The sequence below is a fragment of the Piliocolobus tephrosceles genome, chromosome 2 (assembly GCF_002776525.5).
Source record: "Piliocolobus tephrosceles isolate RC106 chromosome 2, ASM277652v3, whole genome shotgun sequence".
Taxonomy (NCBI): Eukaryota; Metazoa; Chordata; class Mammalia; order Primates; family Cercopithecidae; genus Piliocolobus; species Piliocolobus tephrosceles.
The window spans coordinates 99222192-99244942 of NC_045435.1; the positions used below are offsets into that span (position 1 = coordinate 99222192).

The following is a 22751-nucleotide window of genomic DNA, read 5'->3' on the forward strand; positions in this document are numbered from 1 at the left end:
ATTAAATAATACTGAAAAGAATAACAGAAACGTGCCAATGTTGGAGCAGAGAATAAAAGAGTCACAAAACTCTGTAAAAATAAATGCATCATAACAATATTGCTTACCATTCATTGAGTATCATTTGTGTACCTTGCTTCACTAAGTGCTATTTTATTGAAACCTCACAACACACCTTGAGTTAGGTATAGAATAAGCAAGGGTTCTTTTAGTCATAAGTGACAGGAAGTCCACCTCAAACTGGCTTACCACATAAAGAACTTTTTATTGGATATGTAAATTTAAAGTGCAGATTTAGTTCTACCTTCAAGTGAGACTTGATCCAGCAGCTCCAAAAGATATTTTCAAAGACCAAGACTCTTTTTCTCTTCTCTCTGCCTTCTTATTAGCTTTCTCTTCGGGCTTCATGGAGTCAGTTCAGATGTCCCAGGTTTCCCATGGTGGCAAAATGGTTGCAGCTTTTCTAGACCTCACATCCTTACACAGAAAGAGAGAATAAACCCTGAAATTCACTCTCATTGGTCGCAAATGGGTCATGTGTCCATTCCTAAACAGATCACTGTGGTGGGGAGGGGGAGGTGAGTAAGAAAGGTTGATTATATCAAGTCTTTGGGGTTGGGGATGGGGAGGTAGTCCACATCCAGTAACTAGACGTCGTTTCAATCCCAACCAAAGCTGCAGTCTGAGAAATGGGGAGAGGTAGCATCCCAAGGGAAAAAAGGGAAAGGGCTAATTCCAAAAGGGAAACAGATGCTGGGGACACATCCAGTGAATGCCCACTATAGTGTACTCATTCATTCATTCGTCCACTATTTAGAAATTGTCAAACAGTATTTAGGAGCTGGGGCCACATCAGGCAATAAAAAGCGAAAATCTCTATGGTAGATTCTGTTGATGCCCCCACTGCATGTCCCCTTGACACACCTGCAACTGTGTTGGACAGTTCCTGTGCACAGGAACTGTGTCTAGCTCTCTGCTTCTTGGCCAGAAGGCTTTCTCTGCACGGGGCAAGCTTGCTCAGCCCATGCACAAGTCAGTCTGAATGCACCAGAGATTTAAGCCTCCCTACATTCAACAATGGGCAGGAGTTGGGGACAATACTCCAGTTTTTCTATCTCTAGGTAGGAAATGTATGAGAATTTCAGCTCAACAGGGCTTCTCAGAGGATCTCCAAAGAATTGTCCACAGCACTAACAAGTTTACTAATGCCTTCTTTATTGATTTTACTTTCTATGTTTTTTTCCCCCAGTTCCCTTTCTTATACCCTTCAGGATCATCTCCCAAATGAACCGCCAACCCCATATCCCCTGTCTCAAGGGTCAGCTTTCAGTGGAACTCAAACTCAGACCATCGCTGCCTTCATGGGCTTACATTCTGGTGGCAGGAGGAGATGAATAATAAAATAAATGAATAAACTATGTGATGTTATATTAAGATAGGTGTTGTAGAGGAATATAAAGTAGAGAAGGGGGTAGAGTGATGGGGTGGGTATGGGTGCAATCTTAAGGCCTTGAGGAAAACACTACAGGTAAGTCAAGACCTAAAGAAAATGTAAGGTAAGCTGTGTTAACAGTCAGGTTAGGCTGTATTATGCTAAGATAACAAGCAACTCACAGACAATAATGGCTTAAACGACAGAGGTGTATTTCTCACTGAAACCACATGTTCATTTCAGGTCAGCTGGGACATTGCTCTACATGCATTCATTTAGCAATCAGTTGAAGAAACATAGCTAGTTATCATGGGAGACAGAAAAAAAGAATTCTAGAAGGTCTCATCTCATCAAGCAAAAGTTCAGCCCTAAAGTTATACATATTGTAAGTTCTCAAAACTCATTGTCTAAAACTGGTCATGTGGCCCGGCACAGTGGCTCACTGCTGTAATTTCAGCACTTTGGGAGGCCGAGGTGGGCGGATCACCTAAGGTAAGGAGTTCGAGGCAAGCCCGGCCAACATGGTGAAACCTGATCTCTATTAAAAATACAAAAATTAGCCGGGTGTGCTGGTGTACATCTGTAATCCTAGCTACTTGGGAGGCTGAGGCACAAGAATTGCTTGAACCTGGGAGGCAGATGTTGCAGTGAACTGAGATCCTGTCACTGCACTCCAGCCTGGGCAACAAAGTGAGACTCTGTCTCAAAACAAAAAAGTAAAAAATAAAATAAAACTGGTAATGTGGCCCCACCAATCACAAGTGATGAAGGAGGTAAAACTTACCAAGTGTCTGGTTGACAGACAGATAAAAATAATCTGTGGTCCACCCTTCTGGTCACCAAATATTCTGACAAAATATACACAACATCTCCTAAGTGGAGAAAAACAACCATATCCAACTCAAAGTCCATGAAGGATAATTTGTCTCCACATCAGGTTTCGTTATGATTTACTTGATCCAGAGACCTACAAACTAAAAAGACAAGTTGCCTGAACCCAACATGCAAGACATGAGATCTGGGTTTCAAAAAACAAACAAACAAACAAACATGACAAGCCATACTAAAAGGCAAAAACACAGTTTGAGGAAATAGAATAAGCATCAGAACCAGACAAACATCGCATGCCCTCACTCATATGTGGGAGCTTAAAAAGCATATTTCATGAAGATAGAGAGTAGATTGGTAGTTACCAGAGGCTGGGAAGGAGAGAGGGGGCACAGAGAGAGGTTGATCAATAGGTACAAATACACACTTTGATAGAAGAAATAAGACCCAATGTTTAATAGATAATTACGGTGACTATAGTTTACAATAATCTATTGTATATTTCAAAATAGCTAGAAAAGGCCAGGTGTGGTGGCTCACGCCTGTAATCCCAACATTTTGGGAGGCCAAGGCAGAAGGATTGCTTGAGCCTGGGAGTTTGAGACGAGCCTTGGAAACATAGTGAAACTCTGTCTCTACAAAAAAAAAAAAAATTGTAAAAAGTAGCCCAGCATGGTGGTATGCACCTGTAGTCTCAGCTACTCAGGAGGCTAGATGGGAGGATCACTTGAACCTGGGAGTTTGAGACTGCAGTGAGATATGTTACACCATTGCACTCTAACCTGGGTGACAGAGTGAGACACCATCTATAAAAAAATGTTTAATTTTTTTAAAAAATTGCTAGAAGAGAATAAATGTTTCTAGCATAAGAAAATACAAATATTTAGGATTACAAATGTCTTAATTAGACTTATTTGATCATTGCAAATTGTATGAATGTATTAAATTATCACACATATCCCCACAATATGTACATCTATGTATATATTTTTTAATCTTTTTTTTTTAAGTGAAAGACAAGAGGTGCCCTGCCATGCTGGGCACCCACCACTGAAGCCTGGGACATACCATCTGCCTACTCACCCATTCCCTCCACAGTACATGCCAGGTGCCCTAAGTCAACTACCCTCCTCCCCTCAAGATAGCACAATATTGGGCTAACCTGCTGTGTTCATGACCACACTGTTGATTGTCCTGCTGCTGATGGTGTGTGATGAGGGGTGCATCCACCGTATTTTGTATGGCATCTTTTTAAAATCTAAATTCAAGTTTCTGCAAGAACTGATGGGAGACACAGAACCCCAAGAGGGAGATCAAGAGCATTCCGGGTCTGAAACCGAAGAAGACACTTCATTCTCTCCACATCTGAATGACAAGATTCATTCACCAAAACAGGGCACCTGCTGATGAAGGCCACTGTCCCCAGACTTAGTCTGTTATTGGTGAATGATGAAAGAAAATTGCTAGCCTCTGTCTTTAGTGACTTGGCTTTGAAATTTAGTAAATGACTGAAGAACATTTATACTTGGATTTTAAGTCCAAAAAAAGAAAAAAGAAAGACAAAGAAAGACTCAAAGACATTCCCAAACAAAAATTGACAGAATTTGTTACCAGTAGACTTACCTTGCAAGAAATTTTAAAAGAAGCTCTTCTGACGGAAGAAAATTATATAGGTCAGAAATTCAGATCTACATAAAGAAAGGAAGGACATTAGAGAAGGAATAAGTGAAGGTAAAATACAAAGTTTTCTTTTTCTTTCTCTTTTTTTTTTTTTTTTTTTGAAACAGAGTCTTGCTCTGTTGCCCAGGCTGCAGTGCAATGGTGCAGTCTCGGCTCCCTGCAACCTCCGCCTCCCAGGTTCAAGCAATTCTTCTGCCGCAGCCTCCCAAGTAGCTGGGACTACAGGTGCATGCCACCACACCTGGCTAATTTTTGTATTTTTAGTAGAGACAAGGTTTCACCATATTGGCCAGGCTGGTCTCGAACTCCTGACCTCGTGATCCATCCGCCTCAGCCTCCCAAAGTGCTGGGATTACAGGCCTGAGCCACTGCGCCCAACCTGTTTTTCTTATTCTGAATTGATCTGACAGATAACAGTTTGTTCAAAATAATAATAGTAAGGAGGTGGGGCAAGATGGCCAAATAGACGCCTCCACCAATTGTCCTCAACACAACAATATCAAATTGAACAACTATCCACATACAAAACAATGCACCTCCATAAGAACCAAAAATCAGGTGAGTGATTACAATACCTGGTTTTAACTTCGTATCACTGAAAGAGACACTGAAGACAGTTGAAAAGACAGTCTTGTGTTGGCTATGCCATTCATGCCCCATTCTCCAGCTCCAGCCATGAGGCATGGAGAGATAATCTGTGCACTTGAGGCAGGAACAGCACAGTGATTGTGGGACTTTGCATTGGAAATCAGTGCTTGCCTGTCACAACAGAAAACAACAGCAGGCAGAACTCAGGCGGCGACCACAGAGGAAGCGTTTAGACCAGCCCCAGCCAGAGGGGAATCACCCATCCCAGCACTCAGAACTTGGGTTCTGGCAAGTCTTGCCACCATGGGCTAAAGTGCTCTGTGGTTCTAAATAAACTTGAGAGGCAGTCTACACCACAAGGACTGCAATTTCTAGGCACATCCTGGTGCTGTCTTGGGCTTGGAGCCAGAGCACACGGGGGCCATATGACCTAGTGAAACACTAGCGAAGGGTGTCCAAGGGAGTGCTTGTGCCAACCCTCCCTCAACCACAGGTAGCATAGCTGGCAGCTCGGGAAAAGACTCCTTCCTTCTACTTTAGGAGCAGAGAGAGAAGAATAAAGAGGACTTTGCCTTGCAATGTGGATGCCAGTGTAGCCACAGTAGGACAGGGCACAGGCAGAGTTCTGAGGCTCCCATTCCAGGCCCTAGCTCCTGGATGATATTCCTAGATACTCCCTGGACCAAAAGGAAACCCACTGCCTTGAAGGGAAGGACCCAGTCCTGGCAACTCTCATCACCTGCTGAATAAAAAGCCCTTGGGCTCTGAAAAATCAGCAGTGGTAGCCAGGCAGTACTCACCATGGGACTTAGGTGAGACTCAGAGATGTGCTGGCTTCAGGCGTAACCCAGCACATTTGAAACTATAGCAGCTATGTGGAGAGGTTCCTTCTGCTTGAGAAAAGGAGAGTTAAGAATAAAAGGGAACTCGTTTGTGGCTTAGGTACCAGCTTGGCCACAGTTTGGTAGAGCACCAGGTAGGCTCGTAGGTTTCCTGATTCCAGGCCTTGGTTCTTGGATGATATTTCTAGACCTGCTCTGGGCCAAAGGGGAGCCCACTGCCCTGAAGGGAGAGTCCTATGTCCAGAAGCATTCACTGCAAGCTGACTGAAGAGCCTTTGGGTCTTGAGCGAACATCAGCAGTAGCCAGGCAGTACTCACCTGGGACAATGGTGGCTATGAGAAGAGACTCCTCTACTTGTAGAAAGTGGAGGGAAGAGTGGGATATCATCTTGTAGCCTGGGTGCAAGCTCAGTCACAGTAGAATAGAACTCCAGGCCCCGGCTCCCAGGAGACATCTCTGGACCCACCTGGGAACAGGGGGAATGTGCTGCCCTGCAGAGAACACAGGCCTGGCTGGCTTTGCCACCTGCTAATGGTAGAGCCCTTAGGGCCTTGCACAAACATAGGTGGTAGCCAGGCAGAGGTTACTGAGGGCCTTGGTTGAGACCCATTGCCATGCTGGCTTCAGGCCTGACCAGCATAGTCCCAGTGTTTGTAACCATAGGGGTACGTATGTCACCCCACCCCCAGCTCCAGGCAGCTCAGCAGAGAGAGACTCCATTTGTTTGGGAGAAAGTAATGGAAGAAAACAAGAGTCTCTGCCTGGTAATCCGGTGAATTTTTCAAGATCCTGTCGAAGAACACCAAGGCAGTACCTCCACAAGTCTGCAAAAGTCACAGCATTACTGGGCTTGGGGTGTCCCCTCATGCAGATATGGCTTCTGTGATCAAAAATTTAGATCACAACACCCGAGTCCCTCTGAATACCTGGAAAGTCTTCTGAAGAAGGATTAGTACAAACAAGCCTTGACTTCGAAGACTACAATAAATACCCAACTCTTCAATGCCCAGATACCAACAAACTCCTTAGCATCAAGACCATCCAAGAAAACATTACTTCACCAATTGAGCTAAATAAGTCACCAGTGACCAATCAAGAAGAGACAGAAATATGTGACCTTTCAGACAGAGCATTCAAAATTGCTGTTTTGAGGAAACTCAATGAAATTCAAAATAACACAGGAAAGGAATTCAAAATCCTATCAGATAAAGTTAACAGAGAAATTGAAGCAATTAAAAAGAATCAAGCAGAAATTCTAGAGCTGAAAAGTGCAAGGAACACACTGAAGAATAATATATCAGAGTCTCTCTCTCTTCTTTTGTTTTGTTTTGTTTTGAGATGGGGTCTCATTCTGTCACCCAGGTTGGAGTGCAGTGGTGCAATCTTGGCTCACTGCAACCTTTACCTCCTAGGATCAAGTGACCCTCCCACTTCAGCCTCCTGAGTAGTTGGACCAGAGGCACATACCACTATGCTTGGTTAATTTTTTGTATTTTGGTGGAGACAGGGTTTCACCATGTTTCCCAGGCTGATCTTGAACTTGTAAACTCAAGTGATCTACCTGCCTTGGCTTCCCAAAATGCCAGGATTACAGATATGAGCCACAGTACAGTCTATCAGAGTCTCTTAACAGCAGAATTGATCAATCAGAAGAAAGAATTAATGAGCTTGAAGACAGGCTATTTAAAAATGCACGGTCATAGGAGACAAAGTAAAAAATAATAAAAAAGAATGAAGCATGCTTAGAAGATCTAGAAAAGAGCCTCCAAAAGGCAAATCTAAGATTTATTGGCCTTAAAGAGGCAGTAGAGAGGGAGAGATAGGGATAGAAAGTTTATTCAAAGGGATAATAACAGAGAACTTCCCAAACCTAGAGAAAGATACCAATATTCAAGTACGAGAACGTTACACAACACCAGGCAGATTTAATCCAAATAAGGCTACCTCAAGATATTTAATAATCAAACTCCAAAAGGTCAAGGAGAAAGAAAGGATCCTAAAAGCAGCAATAAATAAAAAAGAAATAACATACAATGGAGGCTGGGCACTGTGGCTCATGCCTGTAATCCCAGAACTTTGGGAGGCTGAGGCAGGTGGATCACTTGAGGTCAGGAGTTCCAGACCAGCCTGGCCAACATGGTGAAACCCCGTCTCCACTAAAAACACAAAAATTAGCTGGCAGTGGTGGTGGGCGTCTGTAATTCCAGCTACTCAGGAGCCTGAGACAGGAGAATCGTTTGAACCCTGGGGGCAGAGGTTGTTGTGAGCTGAGATCATGCCACCTCACTCCAGCCTGGGTGACAGAGTGAAACTCCATCTCAAAAAAAACAAGGCCAGGTGCGGTGGCTCACACCTGTAATCCCAGCACTTTGGGAGGCTGAGGTGGGCAGATCACGAGGTCAGGAGATCGAGATCATCCTGGCTAACACTAACCATCTCTACTAAAAATACAAAAAATTAATTGGGCATGGTGGCAGGCGCCTGTAGTCCCAGCTACTCGGGAGGTTGAGGCAGGGGAATGGCGTGAACCTGGGAGGCGGAGCTTGCAGTGAGCCAAGATTGTGCCACTGCACTCCAGCCGGGGTGACAGAGAAAGACTCTGTCTCAAAAAAAAAAAAAAAAAAAAAAAAAAAACATACAATGGAGCTCCAATATATCTGGCAGCGGACTTCTCAGTGGAAATCTTACAGGCCAGAAGAGAGTGACATGACATATTTAAAGTGCTGATGGAAAAAACTTTTCTCCCAAAATAGTGTATCCAGCGAAAGTATCCCTCAAACATAAAGGAGAAATAATATCCCAGACAAACAAAAACTGAGGGATTTCATCAACACCAGAGCTGTTCTATAAGAAATGCTAAAGGGAGTTCTTCAATCTGAAAGAAAAGAATGTTAATAAGCAATAAGAAATCATCTGAAGGTACAAAACTCACTGGGAATAGTAACTACATAGAAAAGCACAGAATAGGCCGGGTGTGGTGGCTCACACCTGTAATCCTAGCACTTTGGGAGGCCAAGGCAGGTGAATCACTTGAGGTCAGGAGTTTGAGACCAACCTGGCCAACATGGTGAAATACTGACTCTACTAAAATTACAAAAATTAGCCAGATGTGGTGGCACATGCCTGTAGTCTCAGCTACTTGGGAGGCTGAGGCAGGAGAATTGCTTGAATCTGGGAGATGGAAGTTGCAGTGAGCCAAGATCATCCACTACATTCCAGCCTGGGCAACAGAGCAAGACTCCATCTCAAAAAACAAAAGAAAAGAAAAGAATATTATAACACTGTAATTGTGATGGATAAACTACTTATATCTTGAGTAGAAAGACTGAACAATGAGCCAATCAAAAGTAATAACTACAATAACTTTTCAAGACCTAGACAGCACAATAAGATATAAATAGAAACAACAAGTAGAGGGTGGAAGTAGAGGGATGAAGTAGAGGTATGAAGATAAACTGCTGAGTTTTCATTAGTTTTCTCTTTGCTTGTTTGTTAGTTTGTTTCCTTGTTGATGCAATCAGTGTTAAGTTGCCATCAGTTTAAAATAATAGGTTATAAGATATTATTTGCAAACCTCTTGGTATCAACTCAAAAAACATACCACAGATATGAAAGCAAGAAATTAAACATATCACCAGAGAAAGTCACCTTCACTTAAAGGAAGACAAAATCAAGGAAAGAAGGAGGAGAAGACCACAAAACAACCAGAAAACAAATAACAAAATGGCAGGAGTAAGCCCTTACCTATCAATAATCACATTGAATGTAAATGGACTAAACTCTCCAATCAAAAGAGAGAATGACTGAATGAATAAAAAAAAAATCTATTGCTTACAAGAAACACATTTCACCTATAAAGACTCACATAGACTGAAAATAAAAGGATGGAAAAAGATACTCCACACCAATGGAAACGAAAAGACAGGAGGAGTAGCTACACTTATATCAGACAACATAGATTTCAAGACAAAAACTGGCCAGGCACAGTGGATCGTGACTGTGATCCCAAGCATTTTGGGTGGCCAAAGTGAGTGGATCACCCGAGGTCAGGAGTTCGAGACCAGCCTGGCCAACATGACAAAACCTCGTCTCTATTAAAAGTACAAAAATTGGCCAGGCATGGTGGCACATTCCTGTAGTCCCAGCTACTTGGGAGGCTGAGACAGGAGAATTGCTTGAACCCAGGAGGCAGAGGTTATAGTGAGCCAAGATAGTACCACTGTACTCCAGCCTGGGTGACAGAGTGAGACCTCATCTAAAAAAAAAAAAAAAAAAAAAAAAAAAAAGATGTCAAGACAAAAACTATAAAAAGAGACAAGGAAGGTCATTATACAATAATAAAGGAGTCAATTCAGCAAGAGGATATAACAATTGTAAGCATGTATGCACCCAACACTGGAGCGTCCAGGTATATACAGCAAATATTAAAGCTAAAGAGAGAAATACACCTCACTACAATAATAGCTGGAGACTTCAACACCCCACTTTCAGCACTGTACAGATCATCAGACAGAAAATCACCAAGGAAACATTGGACTTCATCTGCACTATAGACCAAATGGACCTAATGCATATTTACAAAACATTCCCTCCAATGGGTGCAGAATGCTCATTCTTCTCCTCAGTATATCAGTTATTCTCAAGGATAGACCATATACCGGACCACAAAACACGTCTTTAAAATTAAAAAAAAAAAAAAAGAATCTTCCCAGACCACAATGTAATAAAACTAGAAATAATAACAAGAGTTATTTTGGAAACTACACAAACACATAAAAATAAAACAATATGCTCTTGAATGACCAGTGGGTCAATGAAGAAATTAAGAAGAAAATTTAAAAAGTCTCCTAGCCAGGGAAAGCCAGGGACCCGATGGCTTCCCTACTGACATTTATCAAATATTTAAAGAAAACTAATACCAATTCTACTCAAACTATTCTGAAAAATAGAGGAGGGAATACTTACAAACTCATTCTATGAAGCCAGTATTACCCTGATACCAAAACCAGACAAAGACACATCAAAAAAAGAAAATGACAAGCTAATATCCCCGATGAACAATGAAGGAAAAATCTTCAACAAAATACCAACAAACTGAATTCAACAACACATTAAATTCATCATTGATCATTCATCATGACCAAATGGGCAAGGATGGTACAAGATATGCAAATAAATTAATGAAATACATTATATCAAAAAAATGAAGGAAAAAACCCATATGATTGTTTCAAGTGATGCTGAAAAAGTACTTTATAAAATTCAATATTCCTTCATGACAAAATCCCTCAAAAAACTGGGCACAGAAGGAACATATCTCAACACAATAAAAGCTATATATGACAGATCCACAGCTAGTATCATTCAGAATGGGGAAAAATGGAAAGCCTTTCTTCTAAGATCTGGAACACAACACAAGAATGCCCACTTTCACCACTGTTATTCAACATAGTTCTGGAAATCCTAGCTAGAGCAATCAGACAAGAGAAAGAAAGGGCACCCAAATTGGAAAGGAAGGCCAGGCATGGTGGCTCACGCCTGCAATCCCAGCACTTTGGGAGGCTGAGGCAGGCAGATCACTTGAGGTCAGGAGTTTGAGACCAGCCTGGCCAACATGGTGAAAACCTGTCTCTACTAAAAATACAAAAATTAGCTGGGCGTGGTGGTGGAAGCCTGAAATACCAGCTACTAGGGTGGCTGAGGCGGGAGAATCGCTTGAAGCAGAGAGGCAGAAACTGCAGTGAGCCAAGATCATGCCACTGCACTCCAGCCTAGGTGACAGAGCAAGATTCTGTCTCAGAAAAAAAAAAAGGAAAGGAAGAAGTCAAGTTATCATTGTTCATAGATGATATGATCTTATATTTGGAAAAACATAAAGAATCCACCAAAAAACTATTAGAACTGATAAACAAATTCAGTAAAGTTACAGGATACAAAATCAACATACAAAAATCAGTAGCATTTCTATATGCCAACACCAGATAATCTGAAAAAGAAATCAAGAAAGTAATCCCACTTATAATAGCTGCAAATAAAAGTAAATACCTAGGAATTAACTTAACCAAAGAAGTGAATGACCTCTACAATGAAAACTATGAAACACTGATGAAAGAGATTGAGGAAGACACCAAAAAATGGAAAGCTATTTCATGTTCATGAACTAAAAGAATCAATGTTGTGAAAATGTTCATATTGCCCAAAGCAGTCTATAAATTCAATGGAATCCCTATCAAAATGCCAATGACATTTTTCACAGAAATAGAAAAAACAGGCTGGGCATGGAGGCTCACGCCTATAATCCCAGTACTTTAGGAAGCCAAGGTAGGAGGATCGCCTGAGGTCAAGAGTTTGAGACCAGCCTGGGCAAGATGGTGAGACCTCATCTATACAAAAATTTTTTTAAAAAATTAAAATTAGAAAAAAAAAGCTAAAATTATATGGAACCACAAAAGATCCAAGATAGCCAAGCTATATTGAGCATAAAGAACAAAACTGGAGGAATCACATTATCTGACTTCAAATTATAGTACAGAGTATATAGCACAGCATAGTACTGGCATAAAAACAGACACATAGACCAATGGAACCAACAGGCAGGATGAGATCACCAAGGAGACATACATAAGAAAGAGGAAAGGCCTGGAGCCTGAAGCTTAGGGCCCTCCAATATTCAGTGGTCAGGGAAATGCGGATGAACCAGCCAGCAACAAATCTACATCTGCAGTGAACTCGTTTTTTACAAAAGTGCCAAGAACTTACATTGGGGAAAACACAGTCTCTTCATTAAATGGTGCTGGGAAAACTGGATATCCATATGCAGAAGAATAAAACTAGACCCCTATCTCTCACCATATACAAAAATAAAATTAAAATAGATTGAAGACTTAAATCTAAGACCTCAGGCTGGGCATGATGTCTCATGCCTGTAATTCCAGTACTTTGGGAGGCCGAGGCAGGCAGATCATTTGAGGCCAGGAGTTTGAGAGCAGCCTGGGAAACATGGTGAAACGCTGTCTCTACTAAAAATACAAAAACTAGCTGGGTGTGGTGGCACGCATCTGTAATCCCAGCTACTTGGAAAGTTGAGGCAGCAGAATCGCTTGAACCTGGGAGGCAGAGGTTGCAATGAACCAAGATCGTGCCACTGCACTCCAGCCTGGGTGACAGAATGAGAGTCCGTCTCAAAAATAAAATAAAACAATACGTGTGTGTGTGTGTGTGTGTGTGTGTGTGCATGTGTATATATAAAAAACCTCAGACTATGAAAGTGTAGAAAGGAAACATTGAGGAAACTCCCCAAGACATTAGTCTGGACAAAGATTTCTTAAGTAATACTCCACAAACACAGGCAAGCAAAGCAAAACATGGACAAATGGGATCACATCAAGTTAAAAAGCGTCTGCAGAATGAAGCAAACAGTCCACAAAGTGAAAAGACAACCCACAGAATAGGAGAAAATATATACAAACTATCCATTTGACAAGGGATTAAAAACCAGAATATATAAGGAGCTCAAACAACTCTATAGAAAAAAAATCTAATAATCCAATTAAAAATGGCCAAAAGATCTGAACAGGCATTTCTCAAAGGAAGATATACAAATGGCAAATAGGCATATGAAAAGATGCTCAGTATCACTGATCATCAGAGAAATGCAAATCAAAATTATGACAAGATATCATCTCATTCCAGCTAAAATGGCTTTTATGCAAAAGTTAGGCAGTCATGAATGCTGGTGAGCATGTGAAGAAAAGGGAACCACCACACACTGATGATGGGAATGTAAATTAGTACAACCACTATGGAGAACTGTTTGGAGGTTCCCCAAAAATCTAAAAGTAGAACTATCATATAATCCAGCAATGCCCCTGCTAGGTATACACCCAAAATATGAGGAAATCAGTGTATCAAAGAGATATTTGCATTCCTATTTATTGCAGCACTATTCACAATAGCTGAGATTTGGAAGCAACCTAAGTGTCCATCAACAGACAAATGGATAAGGAAGATGTGGTACTTATACATAATGGAGTACTATTCGGCCATAATAAAAGAAGGGGACCCTGTCATTTGTAGCAACATGGATAGAACTGGAGGTCACTATGTTAAGTAGGCCAGGCACAGAAAGACAAACTTCACATGTTCTCACTTATTTGTAGGAGCTAAAAATTAAAACAATCCAATTCATAGAGATAGAAAGTAGAATGACGGTTACCAGAGGCTGGGAAGGATAGTGGGAGAGATAGGAGAGGGGATGGTTAATGGGTACAAAATACAATTAGATAGAAAGAATAAGCTACTGTCTGATAGCACAATAGGGTGACTACAGTCAACAATAATGTACTGTATTTTTTATTTTAAATAACCAAAAGAATATAATTGGATTGTTTGTAACACAAAGACAGAATAAATGCTTGAGGTGATGGATATATTTACCCTTATATGATTATTATACATTGGTATGCCTGTATCAAAATATCTCATGTACCCTATAAATATATACACCTACTATGTACCCACAAAATGGAAAATTTTTTAAAAAGTTGGAGTAGTTATATTAATTTCAGACATAGCAGACTTCAAAGCAATGAAAATTATCAAGAATAAAGAGGACCGTTACATAATAATAAGATGGTCAATCTTCCAAGCAGCTGTAACAATTCTTAACGTGTATGCAACTAACAACAGAGCATCAAAATACACATGGCAGAAACTGATAGAACTGCAAGGAAAAATAGATGAATCCACTATTATAGTTGGAGATTTCAATACTCCTCTATTACACAGAGCAGATAGAAAAATCAATAAAGATATAGTTGAACTTAACAGAGCCAAGAGGCCAGTTCCAAAAGGGAATAATAAAAACAGAACAGGCAGTATTCTAGCAATTTGGAAATCCTGATGAGCAGCTATTGCAAGGCTTTCCCACCCTAGAGATGGGAACTTTTTCATGATTAGGTCCAGGTCTGCTCCCTGGGTGGTGGGCTGAGGGGGGGAGAGGGGGCTCCCTGAGTATTGTTTTTAGGCTCTTGGCCCTATGCTCTGGGAGATTCTTCCTTCTCCTTTTCCTTTTCACCATATCTAAATTGAGCATTGGAGAATATGCCCTCCCTTGCAGCTGCATTGGGACACGAAACTTGTGCAACTGCTCAGATTCCTTTGACAGCTTCCTCCAACCACAATTCCAGAAACCTGCCTTGAAGGCATCCTTTCAAAGGACAAAACAACATATATACAAGGACATTAATTGCAGCCTTATTTGTAATATCAAAAGACTAGAAACAACTCAAATGTTCATCAAGTATTAAAGTATTATTCTGGTTGGTTGAATACATTATAGTACATTTATACAATGAAATACTGATGCAGCTGTAAAAAGAATAAGGAAGATCTCTCTGAACTGAAGTGACCTCCAGAATATATTGTTAAGTGAGACAAGTAAGATGCAGAACAATGCATATGGTATGCCAACTTTTGTGTAAGAAAAAAGTTATATATATACGCACACACACACACACACACACAGAGAGAGAGACAGAGAGAGAGAGAGAGGATTGCAGGCAAGAACCTGCAAGATGACCTTGCCTTTAACTGACATGGGGGCAATAGTGAGAGGAGCAGGTTGGGGGCACACCAGGATTCAAACTTGAACATGCTAAACTCAGGATGCCAGTTACGCATCCATCCAATCAGAGATGTTGAACAATCAGTTGGATTCGAGAGTCTGAGGGCCAGAAAGGGTCTGAATTGGAGACATAATTATTAGAGTCACTGGCATACAGCTGGTGTTTAAACTCATGAGGCAGGATGAGATCACTAAGGAGACATACATAAGAAAGAGGAAAGCCCCAGAGTCTGAAGCTTAGGGCCTTCCAATATTCAGTGGCCAGGGAAATGAGGATGAACCAGCCAGCAAGAAGAGAGGAGAGGGCCAAGTGAGTGGAAAGTTTCTCAAGGGGAAAATGACTACTTGTGCAGAATCAGATAGGGACAGAGAATGACCACTGGCCTTAGCAACTGACCCTGCCAAAAGCAGTTTCAGAGGAGGTGAGGAGGAGCCCTGATCAGAGAGGCTTTAAGGGGAAATGGAAGCCCACATATTGGGATAGTGAGTATAGTTATATTTTTTAAGAGTTCATCACTGAAGAGTAGTGGGAAAAGAGACATGGAGTCAAGAGAAGATCAACATTTTAATATAGGAGAAATGATAGCATGTTTGTATGCTGATGGTCCAGTGGCGGGACAAACTGATGATAGCAAAAGTGAGTCTTATCATATAATTTATTAACATGAGGGAAATGATACTTTGGGAGGCAGTTAGGAAAAGTTAAAACTGTTGGCCAAGGTCATAGAGCAGGATGTGACCCATACCTCCACCCCTACCACATCCTAGAATGAGCACAGCATGTCTCTGGCTCTGCCCATCAATAGCCACAGACCTGTGAGCAGCTTCTGTCCCAGCCACTGGGGAGACAGGCTTCCACAGAGGGACAATAAAAGTGAAACCACCTCCATTAATCAGTGTACAGGATTAGATATGAATGGCTGAAGCCTTGCCAAAAAGCTCCAGCTATGACAACTGACCAGGAAAATCAAAAGGCTTTTAAGCAAAAACATGTCTCTGAGAGCTTCCATGAAGCCTGTCTGAAAAAACGGTCACAGAGCTCACAGACACAGCTGTCTAGTCTAAGGGCAGAAAGCAGAGGTCTCCACAGAACCCACTACTGCTGGAAAAGAGAGGAGCAGACCGAGGGCCTACAAAAAACAGGCCCCTGGATGAAGAAATATCTCTCTCCTTTCTCACTCATAGTTGTGTGGTTCATACACTAGCCCTTGTGACAACTTGCTTTGACCAACAGAATGTAATAGATGTGATGGAGTTTGGGATCTGAGCTTAGGCCTCAATAAGTCATGCATGTTCTTATTTGCTCCCTCAGAGCCCTGTGGGGCTGCCACGAAAACAAGCCTGTACTAGCCTGCCAACTATGAGGGACCACACAAAGTAGAGATAAGCCATCCTGGACCTAGACTAGCCAGCCTCAGCCAACACAGAAGTTGGCTGCAGTTGAATGTGTGAGCCCAACTGAGAGCAGAAGAACCACCCCACTGATCCCAGTCCAAATTGCAAACCCACAGAATTGTGAGCTCATAAACAGCTGCTATTTTAAGCAGCAAACACTAACTTACATACCCAACTAATATCCACAGGTGAGCAAGTAGAATTCAGTGACTATCGGTTTACAATATATCTTTGGTTAAGAATTACTCAGTGAGACTTTAAACCTCAATTTTTGGCATTGGTACAATAGAGTATGGGCTGAGGCCAGTCTTGGGGATGAAAGGCAAAGCCTCAAGGATGGAAACAGCAAGGGTGGGAGTATGTTCAGAGATGAACATGAAGAATGGCATGCTGCTATGTTTGAATGTTCCCTCCAAAACTCATGTTGAAATTTAATTGCCATTGTAACAGTACTAAGAGATGGGTCTGTGGAGAGGTGATTGGGCCATGATGACTCTGACTTCGTGAATGAATTAATGCCATGATTGTGGAAGTACGTTAATTATCGTGGGAATGAGTTCACTATAGAGGAACATATTTGTTCTTGCCTCTCTTGCATGCACTTTATCTCTTGCCCTCTCACTTTCTGCCATGTAATGATGCAGCAAGAAGCCCTCATGAGATGCCAACCCCTTGATTCTGGACTTAGACTCCAGGACCATAAAAAATAAATTTCTGTTTATTATAAATTACCTAATCTCAGTTATTATGTTATAGCAGCACAAAATAGACTAAGATACACACCCAGAACCATTCCATGCCACACTCCGGAAATCAGGCCTGTGATCCTCATATCTCCACCCACTAGCTCCAGTGCACAGAGTCCAGTCTTCCTAGGGGTATGTGTGACCCTCTTCGTTGAGGCAGAACCTCCTCGAACCTCATACAACGAATGCGTACCCCTCCTCAATGCTTACATTTCCTTACCTTGTCCACTAGATTCTAGCCAGCATGATCCTGCCTCTGTCCACAAAGACTCACAGCAAGCACAAGCACTTCCTGCTTCTGCAAAGGATGCATTCTGAGGATGTGTACCAAGAAGGAGAGTGCAGAACTCGACATGACTCCCTTACATGTTGGGGAACATGCTGAGCTGCTTATCCAACATCCTCATCCCTTTCTCCCCTACAAAGAGAACAGGTAGAAATGTGCCCAGATAAAGACTACATATCCCAAACTCTCTTACAGTGAGAGGAGTCATTCATTCATCCCTCTAGAACTTATTGAATACCTACTGGGTTTCAGGCAAGTTCTGGAGATGCCCCAGTGAACATAACAGATTAAGTGTTTGCCCTCATGGAGTCACATGGTAGTAGGGAGAAAAGGTGACAATAGGCAAATGCCCAAGAAAATAATGTAGAAAAAGTATATCACATGGTGATGACTGCTTCAAAAATACATAGAGTAGGGTACAGGAAATCGAGTTTGCACAGCAAGAGTGAGAGCACTATTTTTTGTAAGATAGTCAAAGAGGACCTCTCTGAAAAATGTCACTTTTTTTTTTGAGATGAAGTCTCACTCTGTTGCCCAGGCTGGAGTGCAGTGGCATGATCTCAGCTCACTGCAACCTCTGCCTCCCAGGTTCAAATGATTCTTCTGCCTCAGCCTCCCAAGTAGCTTGGATCACAGGTGCCTGCCACCATGCCTGGCTAATTTTTGTATTTTTAGTAGAGATGGGGTTTTGCCACGTTTGCCAGGCTGGTCTCAAACTTCTGAACTCAGGTGATCCACCCACCTCGGCCTCCCAAAGTGCTGGGATTACAGGCATGAGCCACCATGCCCAGCTGAAAATGTCATATTTGAGCAGATATCTGACAAAGATGTTGGAAGCACAACACATAATATCCAGTGCAAGAGCATTTCAGCTGGAGGGAACAGCAAATGCAAAGGCCCTGAGGTAAGAACGTGCCTCAAGGTACTGCAAGGAGAATAGTGTGGCTGAGTAGTAGGAGCAAGCAGCAGAATACCAGGCAATCAGAGAAGTGTCCCACAGGGCTTTTCTGGCCACTAAAAGAATGAGATGGGGTCTCCTGTGGCAGGGGGTTGAACAGAAAGTGACATGGCCTGACTTCTGTTTTAGAAAGATTACTCTTACTGGCACATTGATGAAAGATTTTAAAGGCCAAAGGCAGAAACAGGAGACAGTGCAATAGGCCATTTTCTTTTTTTTATATTATTATTATTATTATTTTTTAGATGGAGTCTTGCTCTGTTGCCCAGGCTGGAGTGCAGTGGAGCAATCTCGGCTCACTGCAAGCTCCGCCTCCTGGGTTCACACCATTCGCCTGCCTCAGCCTCCTGAGTAGCTGGGACTACAGGCACCCGCCACCATGCCCGGCTAATTTTATGTATTTTTAGTAGAGACAGGGTTTCACCGTGTTAGCCAGGATGGTCTCGATCTCCTGACCTCGTGATCCGCCTGCCTTGGTCTCCCGAAGTGCTGGGATTACAGGTGTGAGCCACCACACCCGGCCACAAGAGGCCATTTTCTTAATATAGTTTTAGAATGATGATGGTTTGGATCAGGGTGATGGCAGTGAAAGCAGAAAGAAGCAGTTAGAATCCACGTACGTTTTTAAAACAGAGACAGCAGGATTTGCTGGTGGACTGAAATGTGCAGCGAGCAAGAAAGAGGAGAGTATAGGGTTTCAGCCTGAGCACCTGGAAGGATGGAACTGCCATTCACCAAGAAGACGAGGTGCCCACTGGACGTCTGTTACAGACTGAATTGTGCCCTCACCAAATTTTTATGTTGAGGTCCTAGCTCCCAATGTGACTGTATTTGGAGATAGGGCCTTATCAAGGTAATTAAGATTAAATTAGGGCCAAGTACAGTGGCTCATGCCTATAATCCCAGCACTTTGGGAGACCAAGGCAGGAGGATTGCTTGATGCCAGGAGTTTAAGACCAGCCTGGGCAATATAAAGAGACTCCATTTCTACAAAAAAATTTAAAATGTAACTGGGTGTGGTGGTATGCACCTGTAGTCCTCACTACTCAGAAGACTAAGGCAGGAGGATCACTTGAGCCTGGGATTTCAAGGTTGCAGTAAGCTGTGATTATATCATGCCACTACAGTCCAGCCAGGGTGACAGAGCTAAAGCCTGTCTCCAAAAAAAAAAAAAAAAAAAAAAAAAAAGCTCATGAGGGTGGGGTCCTAATCCAATATGAAAGAAAAGGCCACACAGACATATGGAAGTGGCCATGAGCAAGTCAGAAAAAGAGGCCTCAGGAGAAAGCAAGACTGCCTAAAACCTGATCGTGGACTTCCAGCCTCCAGAACTGTGAGAAAATAAGTTTCTGTTGTTCATCATGGTTTTTTGTTATGGCAACTTGAGCTGACTGATAAAACATTCAAGTGGAGATGTGAAGTCAGCAGTTACATAGACATGGCTGGAGTTTGGTGGCGAACTCTGAGCTGGAGATGTATAGCTGGGAGTTGTCAGCCCTTCAATGGTCTCTGAAGCCATGAGACTGAATGAGTTCATCTAGGGAATGAGTATGGGGAGAGGCTTCAGCAGTGATCCTCAGGGCACTTTACAGAGGTTGGGGAATGAGAGGTGGCAGCAAAGGAGACTGTGAAAGTAGCAGCCAGTGGGGACAGGTGAGAAAGAACACCCAGAAGCCAAAAGGAAGGAGTGGCAAACTGTCACATGCTGATGAGAGTTTGAGCAAGATGAACACTGAAAACCAATCATTGGATATGGCAAGATGGAGGTCACTGATGACCTGGAAAAGAGTCATCTTAGTGTAATTGTGGAGTGAATCCCTTACTTAAGTGGTTCAGAAAAAAAGGTGGCAAGAAAGAGTCGGGGGACAGACAGTGCAGCAACTCTTTCAAGAAAGGACTAATACAAAGTAAATCAATGAAGCGGGTGTTGAAAGTTATGTGGGGACAAGGCAGAAATGTGTTATTGTTCATTTTGTTTCGTGTTTGAGTGGGAGCAATTACAGCATGTTTATAGGTGAGAGGATGCAGGCTCCGTAGAAAAGTGAGGCGTTGGCTTCAGATAAGAGCATTGGATTCAACTACAGAAACAAGAGGGATGGTACAGTTTACAAGACCAATGAAAATAAGTTTGAAGGCCAGGCGTGGTGGCTCACGCCGTAATCCCAGCACTTTGGGAGGCCGAGGCAGGCGGATCACAAGGTCAGGAGATCGAGACCATCCTGGCCAACATGGTGAAACCCTGTCTCTACTAAAATACAAAAAATTAGCTGGGCGTGGTGGCACACGCCTATAGTCCCAGCTACCCGGGAGGCTGAGGCAGGTTATGGCATGAACCTGAGAAGCGCAGCTTGCAGTGAGCCAAGATGGTGCCACTGCACTCCAGCCTGGTGACAGAGCAAGACACCATCTCAAAAATAAATAAATAAATAAAATAAAAATAAGTTTGAAGAAGTGGTGGGGAAATAACCTTCCTCTTCTCCAATTGCCTCTATCTTCTCAGTGCAGTAGGAACCTTGGACTTCAGAGGAGTCAGGAATGAGAAGGAGGTACCGGAGGTGTGAGGAAAGACACGCATCATGTATGTGCTGTGAGAGGGCAGGGACAAGGGAACATGGGAAGTTTCAGGGCCACATGAAGGGCCCCATTTGAAGTTAGTGGTTGTGAATCTCAAGTGGGCAAGTGAGCACAATCCAGCAGATTCTCCGGTCTCCTCCAGCTGCCAGGTGAGGAGTGAGTGGAGGTTGGATGGAACCGGGGTAAGGGTTTTGCCAGATGAGTTTGATGGAGGGAGACAGGCATGGCAGCTGAAGATGTGTGACAGTAATGCTGGGCTATGGAATCTGGGATGGCCAAGGAGAAGTGTGAGGAAACAAGCAATAGGGATGAGGCTGGTGGAAGGACAGGAGTAGGAACAATACATCTTAAATTTGTCCTTCAGTGTTGAAAAATGTTGAGTCATGCCAAAAGAGGGAAGTAGTCAGTTGGAGAACAGGAGGCACAAAAATTACAGACATATCTTGAAGACATTGCTGGTTCTATTCCAGACCACTCCAGTAAGGTGAATATCACAATAAAGTGAGTCACACAAATGTTTCACACAAATAGTTTCCCAGTGCATATAAAAGTTGTGTTCATACTTTACTATACACTATTAAGTGTGCAGTAGCACTATGTCTAAAAACAGCAATGTGCATACCTTAATTTAAAAATACTCTATTGCTGGCTGGGCGCAGTGGCTCAAGCATGTAATCCCAGCACTTTGAGAGGCTGAGACAGGCAGATCACAAGGTCAGGAGATCGAGACCATCCTGGCTAACGCAGTGAAACCCCATCTCTACTAAAAAAATACAAAAAAACTAGCTGGGCGAGGTGGCGGGCGCCTGTAGTCCCAGCTACTTGGGAGGCTGAGGCAGGAGAATGGCGTAAACCCGGGAGGCAGAGTTTGTAGTGAGCTGAGATCCGGCCACTGCACTCCAGCCTGGGTGACAGAGCGAGATTCCATCTCAAAAAAAAAAAAAAAAATACTCTATTGCTAAGAAACACTAACAGTCATCTGTACCTTCGGCTAGTCAGTGTTTTTGCTGGTGAGGGGTCTTGCCTTGACGTTGATGGCTGCTGACTGATCACGGTGGTGGTTGTGAAGGCTAGGGTGGCTGTGGCAATTTCTTAAAATAAGACCCAGTGAAGTTTGCCACATCGATTGACTCTTCCTTTCACAAAAGATTTCTCAGTAGCATGTAATGCTCTCTGACAGCCTTTTACTCACCATAGAACTTCTTTCAAAATTGGAGTCAATCTTCTCCAACCCTGCCGCTGCTTTCCCAACTAAGTTTATGTAACATTCTAAACTGTTGTTATTTCAACAATGCTCACAGCATCTTCACCAGAAGGAAATTGTAGCTCGAGAAACCACTTCTTTGTTCATCCATAAGAAGCAACTCCCCATCTATTTAAAATTTGTCATGAGATTCCAGCAATCCAGTCATGCCTTCAGGCTCCACTTCTAATTCTAGTTCTCTTTCTATTTCTACTACATCTGCAGCTACTTCCTCCACTGAAGTCTTGAACCCTTCCAAGTAATTCATGAGGGCTAGAATCAACTTCTTCCAAACTCCTGTTAATGTTGATATTTTGACCTCTTCCCATGAACCACAAACGTTCTTAATGGTATCTAGAATGGTGAATACTTTCCAGAAGGTTTTCAATTTACTTTGCCCAGATCATTCAGGGGAATTACTATGTATGGCCACTATAGCCTTATGAAATATATTCTTTAACTATTGAGACTTGAAAGTCAACATTACTCCTTGATCCAGTGGCTGCAAAATGGATGTTGTGTTAGCAAGCATAAAACAACTTAATGACTTTGT

At 42.5% G+C, this 22751-nt stretch overlaps 1 long non-coding RNA gene across 1 annotated transcript; it reads right to left on the minus strand.

Annotated features, from left to right (window-relative positions):
• Window positions 1-245: 245 nt before the first annotated feature.
• LOC111523230 lies at window positions 246-17555 on the minus strand. The gene is made up of 3 exons (XR_002725470.1): window positions 17358-17555; window positions 5689-5862; window positions 246-477 (listed from the first exon to the last, which is right to left on the minus strand). It is a non-coding gene; the product is annotated as an uncharacterized LOC111523230 (long non-coding RNA).
• Between the last annotated feature and the right edge of the window lie 5196 nt (window positions 17556-22751).